The sequence below is a fragment of the Globicephala melas genome, chromosome 21 (assembly GCF_963455315.2).
Source record: "Globicephala melas chromosome 21, mGloMel1.2, whole genome shotgun sequence".
Taxonomy (NCBI): domain Eukaryota; kingdom Metazoa; phylum Chordata; class Mammalia; order Artiodactyla; family Delphinidae; genus Globicephala; species Globicephala melas.
The window spans coordinates 26,853,123-26,870,702 of record NC_083334.1 but is presented as its reverse complement, the minus strand read 5'-3'; the positions used below and the strand labels follow the sequence as shown (position 1 = coordinate 26,870,702).

At 37.4% G+C, this 17,580-nt stretch overlaps 1 long non-coding RNA gene across 1 annotated transcript in view; it reads right to left on the bottom strand.

Moving 5' to 3' along the window:
• Nucleotides 1-272: 272 nt before the first annotated feature.
• Nucleotides 273-17,580, bottom strand: part of LOC132594403 (uncharacterized) — a 155,954-nt gene continuing 138,646 nt past the window's right edge. Inside the window, exons 5-6 of the long non-coding RNA XR_009560562.1 lie at nucleotides 8,068-8,173; nucleotides 273-769 (exon numbers count right to left, since the gene is read on the bottom strand). This is a non-coding gene — a long non-coding RNA (uncharacterized lncRNA). The remainder of the gene's footprint in view (nucleotides 770-8,067; nucleotides 8,174-17,580) is intronic.

The following is a 17,580-nucleotide window of genomic DNA, read 5'->3' as shown; positions in this document are numbered from 1 at the left end:
GGACTCTCAACCACTGCGCCACCAGGGAAGCCCCCTAATTCCCTTTTTGAATAGTACTGCTAGGAACATTTTCTTTTAATATAGGACTGGAAAAACAGGCTAAGAATTTTATCCTTAAATTATTGTACTGGGTAGGCCAAAAATGCCTTCAGTTTTTTAAATAAAAATATAAGACACATTTTTCATTTTCACCAAGAACTTTATTAAACAACGTATTCACCCTTTTGTTCCACTACCTTCTGCCATCTTTCAGGCAACTTCATAATTCCGTCTTCCCAAAACTTTTTATCTTTTTGAGCAAAGAACTGTTCCAGGTGCCTTTTACAGTCTTCCAGAGAACTGAAATTTTTTCCATTAAGAGAATTTTGTAAAGACTGAAATAAATGGAAATCCGAAGGTGCAATGGCTGGTGAATATGGCGGATGAATCAGAGCTTCCCAGCCAAGCTGTAATAGTTTTTGCCTGGTCATCAAAGAAACATGTGGTCTTGCATTATCCTGATGGAAGATTATGCATTTTCTGTTGACTAATTCTGGACGCTTTTCGTCAAGTGCCACTTTCAGTTGGTCTAACTCGGAGCAGTACTTGTTGGAATTAATCATTTGGTTTTCCAGAAGGAGTTCATAATAGAGGACTCCCTTCCAATCCAACCATATACACAACATCATCTTCTTTAGATGAAGACCGGACTTCGGTGTGGTTGGTTCATTTCACTTGCCCGATGATCTCTTCTGTTCCACATTTTTGTACAGTATCCACTTTTCATCACCTGTCACAATTTGTTTTAAAAACGGAACGTTTTCATTACATTTCAGTAGAGAATCGCATGCAGAAATATAGTCAAGAAAGTTTTCTCACTTAACTTACGTGGAACCCAAACAGCAAAGTGATTTACATAACCAAGCTGGTGCAAATGATTTTCAATGCTTGATTTGGATATTTTGAGTATGTCGGCTATCTCCCACGTGGTATAACACTGACTGTTCTCAGTTATTGCATAAATTTGATCGCTATCAACTTCAACTGGTCTACCAGACTAGGAGCATCATCCAGCAGGAAATCTCCAGCATGAAACTGCACAAACCAGTTTTGACACGTCCAATCAGTCACAGCACCTTCTCCATATACTGCACAAATCTTTTTTTGTGTTTCAGTTGCGTTTTTACCTTTCTTGAAATAATAAAGCATAATATGCCGAAAATGTTGATTTTTTCCTTCCATCTTCAATATTAAAATGGCTACATAAAAATTCACCAATTTTGATGTCTTTTATTTATTTATTTATTTATTATTTTTACTTTTTTTTGCGGTACGCAGGCCTCTCACTGCTGTGGCCTCTCCCGTCGCGGAGCACAGGCTCCGGACACGCAGGCTCATTGGCCATGGCTCACGGGCCCAGCCGCTCCGCGGCATGTGGGATCTTCCCGGACCAGGGCACGAACCCGTGTCCCCTGCATCGGCAGGCGGACTCTCAACCACTGCGCCACCAGGGAAGCCCTGATGTCTTTTTTTTAATGCACGCTGATATGACAGCTGTCACATACAATCTAACAAAATTGTTTCGAATGAAGTTAAAGACAACTAAGTGCTACTAGAGCCATGTTACGGAAAAAAACGAATGAACCTTTTGGCCCACCCAATAATTATAATTTTAATACAAAAGATTTCCAGATTGGATAAGTGACTTTTAGATCCTACATATTTTTACAGACTAAAACAAAACAAAACAAATAAAACAAACAGAAAAACCCAACTCAGGGGCTTCCCTGGTGGCACAGTGGTTAAGAATCCACCTGCCAATGCAGGGTACACGGGTTTGAGCCCTGGTCCAGGAAGATCCTACATGCTGTAAAGCAACTAAGCCTGTGCGCCACAACTACTGAGCCTGCGCTCTAGAGCCCACGAGCCACAGCTACTGAGCCCACGTGCCACAACTATTGAAGCCCGTGCACCTAGAGCCCGTGCTCTGCAACAAGACAAGCCACCGCAATGAGAAGCCCGCACACTGCAGCAAAGAGTAGTTCCTGCTCGCCGCAACTAGAGAAAGCCCACGCTCAGCAATGAAGACCCAACGTAGCCAAAAATAAATAAATTTATTTAAAAAAAAAACCAACTCAGAAAATAATAAAACACCCAGAATTTGAAAATGTACACAGAGAATTAAATTCATGGGCACTAATGGTTTAAAGTTCATAAATCTCAAATAATTTTTGTTTATAACCATTTTGAAAGCAACCAATTTCCTTAAGCTAGTGTTTAAACTAAGATAAGAGCACCTGTACATTACTATAAACATTTTAATAGCATGTTAATACAAGAACACCTAGAATATTGAATTATTACTGGCTATTATGAGCACTTAAACTAGGGGAAAATGGAATTTAAATGCTACTTTTCTATTTCATGTGGGTATTTCAACTATCCCCCATTAGCCCGTTCTTTCATCAGGAAACATTAGGAGAGTTGCATTTCCCTATCCCTTGAATTTCTGCAGGGCCATAGGACTTGTTTGTCCTATAAAATGTGAGCAAAAGCACTACATGTCACTTTCTTGCAAAGCACTTTGTTTTCAATGCTTGACTCTCTAGTTCACCCAGAGATCTTGATAGCATGTGCTGCTGTGGAGGTGTCATGAGATTAGAACAGACTGGAATGCTGAGTTTTCATGTGGAAGAAAATTAACTTGGAATTCATTCAGACTCACAGCGGATGTTGTATGAATGGGTAACCTTTACCTTCACCTTTAATTGACAAGTAAAAATGGTATACATTTGAGGTATACAACCTGATGTTTTGATATACATGTATGTTGTCAAATAACTGCCACAAACTAACATATCCATTACCTCATTTAGTGACCTTTTTTCAACTTTTTTTCTTTTCTTTTGTGGTAAGAACACTTTATATCTACTCTCTTACTAAATTTCAGGTATACAATACAGTACTGTCAACTGTAGAGTCACATTGCTGTACTTTAGATCTGCAGAACTTATTTATCCTGCATAACTCAAACGTTGTGCCCCTTTGGATACAAATTGCAATTTGGGGGCTCTTTGTTACTGCAGCATGACCTTAGGGTAGACACTGTCTGCTATACATTTCAGAACTAAACAGAATTCTGAATACCTGGAAATTGGGGAAAATCTAACACTTTGAGCTTTGGTGGGGAAAAGGAACAGTAAATAGGATAGATGAAGGTTTTCACAGCAAATTCTTACATCTCCTTTTATGACTTGAGGAATAGTGTAGTACAATTTCCTCACTTCACATGTAAATGACTTACAGACCAGAAAGAGGAACTGACTTTATTAAGTTTAAACATTTGTCAGTGGCAAAGTCTATTAATGTGTTACATGCTATTCCTCAGGGGAAGAATATGAGAAATAAAAGAAAAATAGCAGGCCAGAAAGAAAACCCCACAGCTGTTTGCAATTTTAATAAAATAATGTGTTGATCAAAAATTTAGTGGAAATGTGAGAATCCTGAATACAAAATCAAAGGTTAACCTCACCATTCTATTTGAGAAAAGAAATGAAACTCCACGCAGTATTGCTAGCATAAGCTCCCAGGTTGAATTTACACTACCACCAGGAGACACAGAGAGAGGCAAACACTGCCTTTCTGTGTGACTTATATGTAAAATAATAATAAAAGAAAAAAAGCATGTAGTGATTAAAAATAAATCAAAGAAAGCTAGCTAATAGCACAGATAGGGCAAAAATATGAGTCTTTTGATTGATAGTTAATTAGGAGCAGTACAGTTAAAAGACATGAGTTCTATTCCCAAGCTGAGGAAGTTTAGACAGGTTATTTAACTTCATTAAATTCATTTTCCTTATTGTAAAAATTGGTTGAAATCTAAATTTCTTCCTCACTTTCCTTTATAACCTTTTTTCTCTACCAACCCTCAATGATTTAGTTTTCAATATTAAAGTATTATCTATGAGTAGTGATGTGAAATGAATTTAGCAAAGAAGAGCTGAATAGAGCTAAGATATCTAGTTCTTATACAACACTTCCTTCATGCCAATTATCAATACTTACTATTGTAGGAGCAAATCTTTTCCTTCCTGTCCACTCCCACTTTTTTTTCGGGTTAGACTTCCTGCCTTCAGAGCTCTCCACATTTTCCATCTCTCCTCCTAGCTCCTTTTAGTTGTGCTATAGGGAAACCTTGTGGTACTTTAAGCAATGAAATTTCCCTATGATTGAAACTTTTCCATTAGTGCTCTTTCTATCTCTTAACTTTCATTGAAAATTGGCTTTCTCCAAAGGTTTACTGTTCCTGCATTCCTTACCAAAGTCTTCTGTGTTCCCTCACCTTGACAATTTTTTTAAAATTTATTTATTTTACTTACTTATTATTTTTGGCTGCGTTGGGTCTTTGTTGCTGTGCATGGGCTTTCTCTAGTTGCGGCGAGCGGGGGCTACTCTTTGTTGCAGTGCACAGGCTTCTCATTGCAGTGGCTTCTCTTGTTGCAGAGCACGGGCTCTATGCACGCAGGCTTCAGTAGTTGTGGTGCGTAGGTTTCAGTAGTTGTGGCTCACGGGCTCTAGAGCGCAGGCTCAGTAGTTGTGACACATGGGCTTAGTTGCTCCGTGGAATGTGGGATCTTCCCAGACTGGGGCTCGAACCCATGTCCCCTGCATTGGCAGGCGGATTCTTAACCACTGCACCACCAGGGAAGCCCTACACTGTCTTTATTACTAAAATTTTATAAGTCTACAAGACAGGTAGAGAGGATTTCCAAGTTTCTTCTTATTTTAAAAAGTTGTTTACTATGGTCATTTCTATTTTCTAAAGAATGTGTATAAGTGAACACTATTTTTTTAACGTAATTCTAAAAGAGTACAAGGAGGAAATAACTAACATGACATTCTCCAGAACAACTGAGAATCTGGAATTCTTTTCTTTTGTTCTGATTTGTTAGTTCAGAATACAAAAGTTTCCCTCATCCCAAAATGAGGAACCTACTTCTAAAGGCCAACAGTCTAAGTCTCTGAAGCCGTGTTTCACAAGGTCTAGTCTGTAATGTTACATCAGTTGATCCAAAACTTTTTATTTCTAACGATCATTCATTGTGCATATAGGATGTGACAATGTATATAAATCTCATATATTTATCATTTAAATAATATAATAATTTTTCTTAAATTTATAAAATTCTTCACAATTACAAAGTACTTTTTACAAATTGTTTCATTTGACCCTTACAACCATTTTTTAAAGAGGTTGTGTAAGCAGCATTAGTAGTATAATTATTATAATATGTATATCACAAGACTGATAGTAAAATTGTGGTATACCTATGACATATGTGATATAGTACATTACGTATACCTTCATAGGGTATAATCTATAGTCTTCAAAAATAATAACTTACAAAAGACATAAAAAATACTTGCACATATATTATGAATATGTGCATTAAATTATACATTTGTACAAACTGTTATAAAATTATAAATTAATACTAACTAGGATATAAGTAACTAATAGTTGAGACAGATAGTATATCCTTTAGGAATTCAAAACAAGTAGTGATAATATTTAGTGTAACTAAATTAGCCATGAAACGATTCCTAGACTAAGAGAGACTTGGGTTTATTTTAAAGGAAAAATAGCATATTGAAAGTCAAGAAGGAGGAAGAGGACTTTTTAGGAACTACCAATAGTATGAACAAGGGCATGGGGGTAAAAGTGCATACAGTTTGTGTCAAGATAATGACAAGAATATGCTCTCTGTAGGAAAGGAATTGCTTAGAAAAACAATGATAGGGGATTCTGGAATTGTATGTTGAGGTGGGTTGGTAAGGATCCTGAATACTTTCTCATACCAAGACACAGCTTCCATTAACACCTCTCTGCTGATGGTGCTTGCATCCAAGTTTCCAGACCAGAACTCTTTCCTGAATTACAAACATATACTTAAGTGCCTGATAGGTTCAATGCCTGAGGAATCCCACAAATACCTCAAAATCAACATGTTCAAATCTGAACAGTATCTTTTTCACTCAAGCTTGCTCCTCCTCCTATATTCTCAGTTTTATTGACGGCACTGTAACTGATGCAGAAGCCCAAGTCAAGAACCAGGAAGTCCCTCTACTACACTTTTTCATCTTTCTGTACAACTCAATTATGTGAATTTCAATTTCAAATGTCTCAAACTGTTTACTCTTTTTCATAACCAGTGCTATTGACTTCACAAAAGGTTTTTGTCATCTATTTTTTGAACCCTTGAGATGACCTTCTAATTAGTTTCCTTGACTCTAATCTTACCGACACTTGCCCATCAGAATAAGCAATTACATAATTTTCTTTACCAAATCCTTCTTCAGGAGCTTTCTATCAGTGATAACAATCTTTTATCATGGTCTGTGCCCAACCTTAATTTTTTAATAGTTTCAATTGTTGCAATCCCTGCCCTTCCCCCATGTACCCTGCACTACCACCATCCCAACTCAGTGCGTTTTCTTGGCTGTACCATTGACTCTGATGCCATTGTGCATTTGTTCTTGCTGGTCTCTCTAGTGGGGTGTTTTACTTATCATTGATTGTATCAAACTCAAACTTTTTGTGTCTGTGATGCTTTTGCTGGTTTCCCCATGTAGAGCTGGGTATTATTTCTTCTATGTTCCAGTGCATTTGGTGCAGGCTTTAGTTTGTTTATATAAATGTGTCTTAGGAAGACTGAACCTTTTAGGAAAAGGACAATATGCTATTTCATTTTTTTAATCCTCTTTCCCCAACACACACACACATACACACGTGTGGTTGAAGTGAATAGATAATGAAATCAAATACTTCAAAGTACTAACTTAGAGACGGTGAATTAGAAAAGCACAGATGGCGGTAGTGGGTTATGCTGGGGGGCCTGACATCAGAGGAGCTCCTTCAGAGTAAGAGGTATGATGGGGAGCACCTGCTCTTCAAACCTCGAACTTAATCTGCATATCAAGTTTTACCCTACCCTACTATCGATCTAACACTTTTGAGTCATTTCTACCCCATTTACCCAATCACCCACACCATTTTTTTCAGTCCATTAAGAATGTGAGGCAGAGAATTAGGTGGCTGAAAACTCTTAGGGCTAAAATTCCTATTAGAAAGATAAACTGGGACGGAACATTCAAGTGTTTCATTGTCAAATCGTAATTACGTAATTTTTGAAGACTTACCTCTGTTTCAATAGTGAGAAACTATTTGGGAAACTGTATTGGAGGCCTTACTTGCCCCAAAAAGAAAGGTGATGGTGGAGATAAGAGACACAATAAACTGCTTGAGGAACTCTATTAGTATATTTTGGGAAAAGTAATCGACCATTGGCAGGGCTGACATTTTAATCACATTTTCTCTTCCATTCACTTACATTCTTTAAACCCAGTCTGCTGCTCATTGAATTGGAACACTGTACTGCCTAATCTTGCTACTTTTCTGAAATTCACCTGGTGGTTAAATATTTTCAGTGCCTTTAACATTCTTTAAAAAGGGTAATTAAATGATGCTTAGCTTTTGACACAATTAACGTTTTCTTCACTTTTAAGAATGGAGATAGCACAAGGTACTAAATATAGCTGCTGTCATAGAACAGAATAACAAAAGCAAGAAGAAAGGTTCAAAAGAGGTGATGTTAGGACATGTCAAGTGAAGTTTTTAGGCCAACTGCCTTTAGTTTTCCCTGTTGGTTTTTGTATAAACTACATTTTTACAGACTTGGCATTTTACACCAAAAAGCAACACAAAATTGTCTTCAGGGTGATTTTTTTGGGGGGGGGGCGGTTGGGAGACAGCAAAGAAAGTCAACGTAAAAAACAGTAAAACACCAGTGGTAGCAGTTGGTGATGGCGGATGAGAAATAGATGTCAGATAAGTAAAGCAACAGGGAACTCATGTTTAGCATCACAGGGATATTGGAAATTCCAGCTGTGACAGAGAGCTTTCTTCATTCCTGGGTTCTCTGCCCACTATAAAATGTGTTCTTACAACTAACCAATCCCTCAATTATAAATCTACTCATTGTGTTGGATGTTACAGAGACCATAAATCAAGCATCAGATAGTACTTACCCACCAGGAGCTTATGGCTTTTCTAGGAAGGAAAGACATGCTGGCATTTTTTCCAAAAGGGAGCAAAAATCCCCAGCTGCTTTTTTTTTGTTGCTCATGGAGTATTCTGGAAAAGCAGGGAAGAAGAGTTAACTGAAAATTAGTAGGAACTTGGGTTCAGAATTTGGAAGTTAGAAGATTACACTTGGTCTTAGTTGGATGCCTGAGATAAAAAAAGCTTCAGAGAAACACTTGGCACTCAAGGTAATCACATAAGATGGAAATAGCGGCCCATTCTGTTTTCCCCTTGGAGTTCCTCTACGAAACTGTCACCTACTGTTGGCTTTACTATTATTAGTAACACTAATCTAATTGTTATGATCTAATTTGCTGGTTAATATCAAATGAGGTTACTTTTAATTTTTAATTTAACTTTATTTTTACTGAAGTATAGTTGATTTACAATGTTGTGTTGTGTACACCAAAGTGATTCAGTTATACATATATATATATATACACACACATACATACCTATACATTTAAAAAAAATATTCTTTTCCATTACGGTTTATCATAGGATACCGAATATAGTTCTCTGTGCTATACAGTACGACCTTGCCATTTAGAGGTTACATATATTTTAAAGTTTCAAATTAAAAGTGACTTCAATGCCTACTTGACAGTTGGGCAGAATTGTCTGTGAAATGATGGAGGCCTAGTCTGCTCATTATGCCTCATAACAAATGCATAATGAGTCCCCTAGAGGGCTTCCTCTACTGCTGCTTCTCATACTCTTGCCAATCGGTAAAGTACTGGGCCAAGCAGTTTACAGCTATCTCCTTCACTGATATGCTGCTGTTCTTTCTGTTCCAAACACTTACAGAAGCCTCACTGGTTTTTCAGTGGTGGGTCCACTCACCCACTGTTGTTTTTCAGTTTGTCTCCTCGTTCAAAACTCATCCAGTGAATGTGACTGGCCTTCTTCAGCCTACATAAACCTTTTGATCACAGTCTTTTCCCCTGGGTCCGTGGGTACCTATGAGTCTCACATTTATATTATAATGGAATTCCACTCAACTAATTCTTCCATGATCAAAATATAGCCCAAGGTAACTTGTGGTCTTCAACTAGACAAATGTCAACATCAACTTGACTTAAAATTAGGAATATAATATATATGTACTGGGCTCCCTAGCTACAATTTATCGAATGCCCACTATATATTAACTTTGATCTGGACAATAATATTTTATTTAACATGTGATCCCAGTGTACAGACATAAGACATGTGACTGTTAAAACAACATTCCAAATAGGACTGTAATTTCTTTCTTTTTTTTCTTTTTAAATAGGAATCCTGATTCTTTCTCTTTTTTATAAATTTATTTATTTATTTTTTAAATTTTTGGCTGCATTGGGTCTTCGGTGCTGCACGCAGGCTTTCTCTAGTTGCGGCGAACGGGGGCTATTCTTTGTTGCGGTGCGCGGGCTTCTCATTGTGGTGGCTTCTCTTGTTGTGGAGCACGGGCTCTAGGCGTGTGGTCTTCAGTAGTTGCGGCACATGGGCTCAGTAGTTGTGGCTCGTGGGCTCTAGAGCGCAGGCTCAGTAGTTGTGGCAAACGAGCTTAGTTGTTCTGCGGCATGTGGGATCTTCCCAGACCAGGGCTCGAACCCGTGTCCCCTGCATTGGCAGACGGATTCTTAACCACTGAGCCACCAGGGGAGGCCAGGACTGTAATTTCTAATGACAATTTCTCTGATTTCAAACAGTGTTGTCTTCCGTGTCAGAATTATTCGTGCCGACAGTACACTAGAAACAGTTGAAATATCTGCCCTAAGATACAGATCAGTGAAAAGACTATTTCCAAATCTGAATATTTACAGGGTGTGAGCTGTTAAACACTCCCTAAAAGACAGTATATTTCTTTTTTAATTTTAGAAGGAAGAGTATTCTGGATATAGGTAGATAATTGGGGCTGGAAAGGGTTCAAGGACTAACATGATACACATTCAACACATATATATGTAAAAAATCAGCAATATACACAAATACAGTAAGGTTCTAAAATATTTATTGATTTAGTAAATATTGCTTAAATGTCCACTGTGTGCCAGACACTGAAATAGGTGCCAGAGATACAAATACTTTTTGTTCTCCATAAACGGTACAGTGGCAAAACTGAGTCTTTGAGTCACCTTAGCAACAGAGAAAATATTTTGAGATAACCAGATAATCAGCTAGCTTGGTAGACAGTTCCTATACACAACATAGCTCATTATAATTACTAGAGTATTAGAAAAAAGTAACACCCTCCTATAAAATGTTTCATAGCCTCTCCTCTCTCTTAAATTCTCTCAGTGCATAATTTATTTCCTAATTATCTTAGAAAATAGAAATAATCAGAATAAAGCTTCCACAATGTCCAGCTACCTCATTTACTATCCTGGGCACTCTCAGGATTAGAATTTATTCCATCTCCTCAAGGACATAACTATAGTAAGTCACCTTCACCCAACATCATTAGTAATTCTTTCTATTTTATTTTTTACAGACTTATTTTAGAGCAGTTTAGGTTCACAGCAAAACTGAGAGGAAGGTAGAGAGACTTCCCGTCTATCCCTTGGTCCCAAACATGTATAGCCTCTCTCATTATTAACACCATTTTAATACAATTATAACAGCTTCTTTAAAACACTTGTGTGCTAAACCCAATAACTATGTCATCTCAGAGTCCCTTTTTTTTTTTAACATCTTTATTGGACTATAGTTGCTTTACAATGTTGGGTTAGTTTCTGCTGTATAACAAGTGAATCAGCTATACATATACATATATCACCATATCCCCTCCCTCTTGCATCTCCCTCCCACCCTCCCTATCCCACCCCTCTAGGTGGTCACAAAGCACCCAGCTGATCTCCCTGTGCTATGCGGCTGCTTCCCACTAGCTACCTATTTTACATTTGGTAGTGTATATATGTCCATGCTACTCTCTCACTTCGTCCCAGCTTACCCTTCCCCCTCCCCGTGTCCTCAAGTCCACTCTCTGTGTCTGTGTCGTTATTCCTCTCCTGCCCCTAAGTTTTTCAGAAACTTTTTTTTGTTTTTTGGATTCCATACATATGTGTTAGCATATGGTATTTGTTTTTCTCTTTCTGACTTACTTCAATCTGTATGACAGACTCTAGGTCCATTTACCTCACTACAAATAACTCAATTTCATTTCATTTTATGGCTGGGTAATACTCCATTGTATATGTGTGCCACATCTTCTTTATCCATTCATCTGTCGATGGACACTTAGGTTGCTTCCATGTCCTGGCTATTGTAAACAGAGCTGCAATGAACATTGTGGTACATGACTCTTTTTGAATTATGGTTTTCTCAGGGTATATGCCCAGTAGTGGGATTGCTGAGTTGTATGGTAGTTCTATTTTTAGCTTTTTAAGGAACCTCCAAACTGTTCTCCACAGTGGCTGTATTAATTTACATTCCCACCAACAGTGCAGGAGGGTTCCCTTTTCTCCACACCCCCTCCAGCATTTACTGTTTCTAGATTTTTTGATGATGGCCATTCTGACCAGTGTGAGGTGATACCTCATTGGGTTTTGATTTGCATTGCTCTAATGATTAGTGATGTTGAAGAGCCTTTCATGTGTTTGTTGGCAATCTGTATATCTTCTTTGGGGAAATGTCTATTTAGGTATTCCACCCATTTTTGGTTTGGGTTGTTTGTGTTTTTGATATTGAGCTGCATGAGTCGCTTGTATATTTTGAAAATTAATCCACTGTCAGTTGATACACTTGCAAATATTTTCTCCCATTCTGAGGGTTGTCTTTTCATCTAGTTTATGGTTTCCTTTGCTATGCAAAAGCTTTTAAGTTTCATTAGGTCCCATTTGCTTGTTTTTATTTTTATTTCCATTTCTCTAAGAGGTGGGTCAAAAAGGATCTTGCTGTGATTTATGTCATAGAGTGTTCTGCCTATGTTTTCCTCTAAGAGTTTTATAGTGTCTGCCCTTACATTTAGGTTTTTAATCCATTTTGGGTTTATTTTGTGTTAGGAAGTGTTCTAATTTCATTCCTTTACGTGTAGCTGTCCAGTTTTCCCAGCACCACTTATTGAAGAGGCTGTCTTTTCTCCTTTGTATATTCTTGCTTCCTTTATCAAAGATAAGGTGGTCATAGGTGCATGGGTTTATCTCTGGACTTCCTATCCTGTTCCATTGATCTATATTTCTGTTTTTGTGCCAATACCATACTGTCTTGATTACTGTTGCTTTGTAGTATAGTCTGAAGTCAGGGAGCCTGATTCCTCCAGCTCTGTTTTTCTTTCTCAAAATTGCTTTGGCTATTTGGGGTCTTTTGTGTTTCCATTCAAATTGTGAAATTTTTTGCTCTAGTTCTGTGAAAAATGCCACTGGTAGTTTCATAGGAATTGCATTGAATCTGTAGATTGCTTTGGGTAGTAGAATCATTTTCACAATGTTGATTCTTCCAACCCAAGAACATGGTATATCTCTCCATCTGTTTGTATCATCTTTAATTTCTTTCATCAGTGTCCTATAGTTTTCTGCATACAGGTCTTTTGTCTCCTTAGGTAGGTTTATTCCTGGTATTTTATTCTTTTTGTTGCAATGGTAAATGGTAGTGTTTCTTTAATTTCTCTTTCAGATTTTTCATCATTAGTGTATAGGAATGCAAGAGATTTCTGTGCATTAATTTTGTATCGTGCAACTTTACCAAATTCATTGATTAGTTCTAGTAGTTTTCTGGTGGCATCTTTAGGATTCTCTATGTATAGTATCATGTCAGCTTCAAACAGTGACAATTTTACTTCTTTTTTTCCAATTTGGATTCCTTTTATTTCTTTTTCTTCTCTGACTGCTGTGGCTAAAACTTCCAAAACTGCTGAATAATAGTGGTGAGAGTGGGCAACCTTGTCTTGTGCCTGATCTTAGTGGAAATGCTTTCAGTTTTTCACCACTGAGAATGATGTTGGCTGTGGGTTTGTCAATACTTAATTTTGTTGATGATACACTGTAGAGACTCTGAATTCAGTTATCTTCCTCTGAAAAGTAGTCATTTTTATTCTAGTAGCAGTGAAATTACTGGTTGATTACCTGCTTTTGACAGATGGGTTATACTTTGTGTGGGGGATCTAATGCTTTGCCATTCTTTTTAGGTATATCCTTAGCCCTGGGATGTAGTGTTTACTCTTAAGATATGAACCTAGTGGGCTTCTACATAACTATGAGGTCTTTTCTAAGCTCCTTTTGGCACAATTCAAACTCCAAACGCTGCCTGATGCAAAGGGCATCAGCTGAAATCTCTTCTCAGACTTCTTTCAAGGGTTAAATCTTCTCAAGTTCGCCTGTTTTGGGTCATTCCCCAGTGTGATCCAATAAATGTATGTATATGAATGTGCACATGTGTATGAGTGTATATACTCATGTATATATAGTTACATATCATTTTACAATTGTTACAAAGTACTCTACTATTCCTGAAACTGCAACTAGGTGAAGGTTTTTCTTGAAGTTTACCTCCATCTATGTTAGACATCCTATCATTAAGTTTTTCTTCACCTTTTCAGAAAACATTTCAACCTTGCCATCATAAGTAATCACCTGCAGCCATCTTTCACCCATCTTTGAAACTGGACCTTTCTTTGTATTAGTGATAAAGAATTGCTTAGGATAATAACTTGAGTGAATATGAATCATAAGTATGACTGAATATGACTTTGTATCTTATTGCTCTTAAACACTGAGCACAACTATAAAATAGACAGCTTTATAAAGTACAGATAATTGTATCCTCTCTAATTTTTTGGAATAATCAGAGTTCTTTGCATCTATTAATAAAATATTATTAAAAAATCAAAACACAGTCATAAGATTATCTTCTCTCTTATGTGCATTTTTTGATATTTTCTTCCATCCTTTGAATTAATTTATTGAACAAATTTATGTTCTACTGAACATATATATTTAGGTACTGGAGATTAAACAATTTGTTAAAAAATTCTATCAGAGGTCATAAAGGAGTAGAGTAGAAAAATCTGTCTTTCTCTACTTGTATTTTGCCTCCTGACATGTATTTAATTGTTGCTTTGTCTAATGCAGTGTTTCAAAATGGTTTTGGGGCCAGCTGGAGCAATTTACAAAGCGCCTATTTAATTCTTTTAAAGCCCAAGTACATGATTCAGCCCAATTAAGTACTCTTAACTCCAGACACTGAAAACATAAATGAAAGGAAAGAAAGAGCCACCTTACTGGGAACATTAGAATAAAGGAACAGTTGAAATTAGTGTGAATCACTCCCTAATTTCCCACCCTGTATCAGGGGTAGAATTATCTCAGGGTAAGGGCATTCTGCACTAGTGAAGTATGTATCTTACAGCAGATGTGATGCTTGTTAAAAGCTCCTTCTGAAACTCATGTGGTTTGGCTCTGTGCAGAGTTAGATCTTTAGGGTAGCTTCTGAACAGGATGGAAATAATGATAATCCCACAAGCTCTAGTGTATAAGTATGGATTTGCTGCTGTGTACATCCCTTAGCAGCCATCACATACACATACACACAAAAAGCTCCTTTTTGTGAAAACAATTTGCTTCTTCTTCCATGCTAAGACACCTCAGAAATAAGAACTTACCTTCTCATTGGCTTATGTCCTCTGAAGTGGAGTCATATTTTCAATGGGGAATAAATAAGTTTAAAAAAATCTAATTATTTTTCTGCCTAAGTTTGGTTAGCCAGAAGAAATTTACTATCAAGCAATCAGCATGCCATTTTGACCATTTCTTCTAGTTCAATAGGGAAATCCATGTTAGATATTGGAAAACTGTTATTATAAATTGCCCTGGCTTTATCTTTTGCATCTCAATTCTCAAGGTTGAACATATCAAGTAGTACTTGGTATTTCTTAGTTATTACATCATTGTGTAGTCTCTCCCAGGGAGATACACCTCCTCCTTCTTTGAGACAAATTTGAGGAAGAAACTTACATAGTTCTGAGACAAGAATAAACCAATCAAATTGAGGCAGGAGGGAAGAGGCTATAATTATAATTTAGTATGCATCCTAGACTTACATTTTGAGGAAGAAAAAGGCATTTAAGTAGAGACAGGGCCATCGTTCCATGAGAGGAGCCCAGATTCCCAGGCCTAACTGGATCTTTGAAAATTGACTCCATTCATTCATGAAACTTCACTTCAGAAGTGAAAACAAACAGTTCTCATGTCCTTTCTTTTTTTCTTTTTTTTTTTTTTTTTGCGGTACGTGGGCCTCTCACTGTTGTGGCCTCTCCCGTTGCGGAGCACAGGCTCCAGACGCGCAGGCTCAGTGTCCATGGCTCACGGGCCCAGCCGCTCCGCGGCATGTGGGATCTTCCCGGACCGGGGCACGAACCCGTGTCCCCTGCATCGGCAGGCGGACTCTCAACCACTGCGCCACCAGGGAAGCCCTCATGTCCCTTCTTGATTCTAGTTCCTCAAATCAGGACTTTGCATTCCTTGGGCTCTGTCTCAAGACAAGGATTTCAGTGGTCCGCTTTGCCAACAGAATTCAACAATTCTCATCAGCATTTCACTTAATCTAGTTCATTAAGCATTCAAGGCAATCAGAAAGTTAAATTACACAGAACAAACACCAGTGACTGGTGTACATGTAATAGGAGGAGGAGGTGTCCCCGGAGGGCAGAGAGTGGCAGGGCTGGTAATTTTGTGAATTGTATCATTAATAAAATATACTTTATTCTATTTGATGCTGACTTTAGGAAGGTTCCTGTGTGATGATTACATTTTTAAGCAGGCAATTTTTTTTATGGCTTTACCCAAGGCTAAAGGGAAATCTAATACAAAATTTAAAAAGACTTAGCTGAAATGCCCATTAAATTTTTAGTTGTGTCCTTTTAGCAGTTTTTAAGAGCTATAAATTCAAAGCTACCCAAGACAGAAAAAATGTTACTTTATCAACTGCATAATACATAATGGGGCATCTACCAAAGAAAAGTATGATGGTTCTATATTTTTAATTCAAAACATTTTAGAAGCTTTTATTTTCCTGATTAAAAATATTTAAAGAAAGTTTATGTTTAAAGAGAGATAACCAACTTTTTTTTTTTTTTTGGTTGTGCTGTCCCCGACCAGGGATTGAACCTGTGCCCCCTACAGTGGAAGCGTGGAGTCCTAACCACTGGACCACCAGGGAATTCCCAAGACAATCATTTTATTGGCATCTTTAAAAGTTAATTGAAAGACAATTTATTTACATCATCTTTTTATATCTCACAAACCTAGAAGAGTGTATTGGTATTAATTAATTAGTTATGAAGGTCTTAATCTGCACAATTATAGTTTTATTGATCAAATGTTAGTGTGGTGGCTAAGAGTACGGGCTCTAGAATCAGAATGCCTAGGCTCAGATACTAACTGACATTGCCAACATGTTGTTTGACTTTGGGGAATTTATTTCTTCTCTCTTGCTTTAGTGTCCTCACCTGAAAAATTGGGGAAGACCAGTTTTACCCAAATGGATTGTTGTGAAGATTAAATGAGAGAGAGAGGACATGTAAAACTCCTAATCTAGAGGCTGGCATATTCTAAAGCCTCAACAAACAACGGCCATTTTCTTATTTACATTTCAGATCCATTTTCCATTGCATACAGAAAGTAATACTTTGCCATAATATATATTAATTTTAAATGTGTAAATAGAACAAGCAAAAATCTATCCACAAATAGAGCTGAGTGAGGGGGAAACAAAAAATGGAAAGATAGATAGACTGATAAATAGACAAATGTAGCATGGTGAGAGGTGATAAACTCTTAAAAGAAAAATAAGGAAGGGAAGGGAGTTAGAGAAGTTGGAAGATTCCAATTATAAGATGATCATGGGAGACCTCACTGATAATATATTTAAGTAAAGATCTCATGGAGGAAAGGGAACAAGGCACACAACTATCTGAGGAAGGCATTTCAGGAAATAAAAACATTGCGTGCAAAAGTCCTAAATGTGTATAAAATGTGGAAAAATAAAAAGCAAGCAGGTGAGTGTGGCTAGAACAGAATAAGTGAGCAGAGGTAGCAGGAGATGACATTTGAGAGATAATGGGTGAGACTGATTGTGCTGGACCTTCCAGGCTCTTGAAAGCTTTTTGATCTTTACTTTGAGTTGGGAGAAAAGCCATCAGAAGGTTTGGTGCAGAGAAGTAATAGGATCTGACCTACTTGGTTGCATGTTGTGAGTAGATTCAGGTTTGGCAAAGATAGAAAAAGTTATGAGACTATGGCAATAATTCACAGAAGAGAAAATGGCTGCTTGGGCAAGAAGGTTACAGTAGGGATTTTGATAACAGAGGATTCTGAATATATATTTAGTGGAAGTAAGAAGCTTTCTTAACCAACTTCCCGACAGATTTCCCTAAGCAACCAGATGCATGCACTTGCCATTAACTGAGATGGAGAAGACTGGATGGAATACGTTTAGAGCGGAAAATCATAGATTCAGTTTGGTTTAGGTTAAGTTTGAAA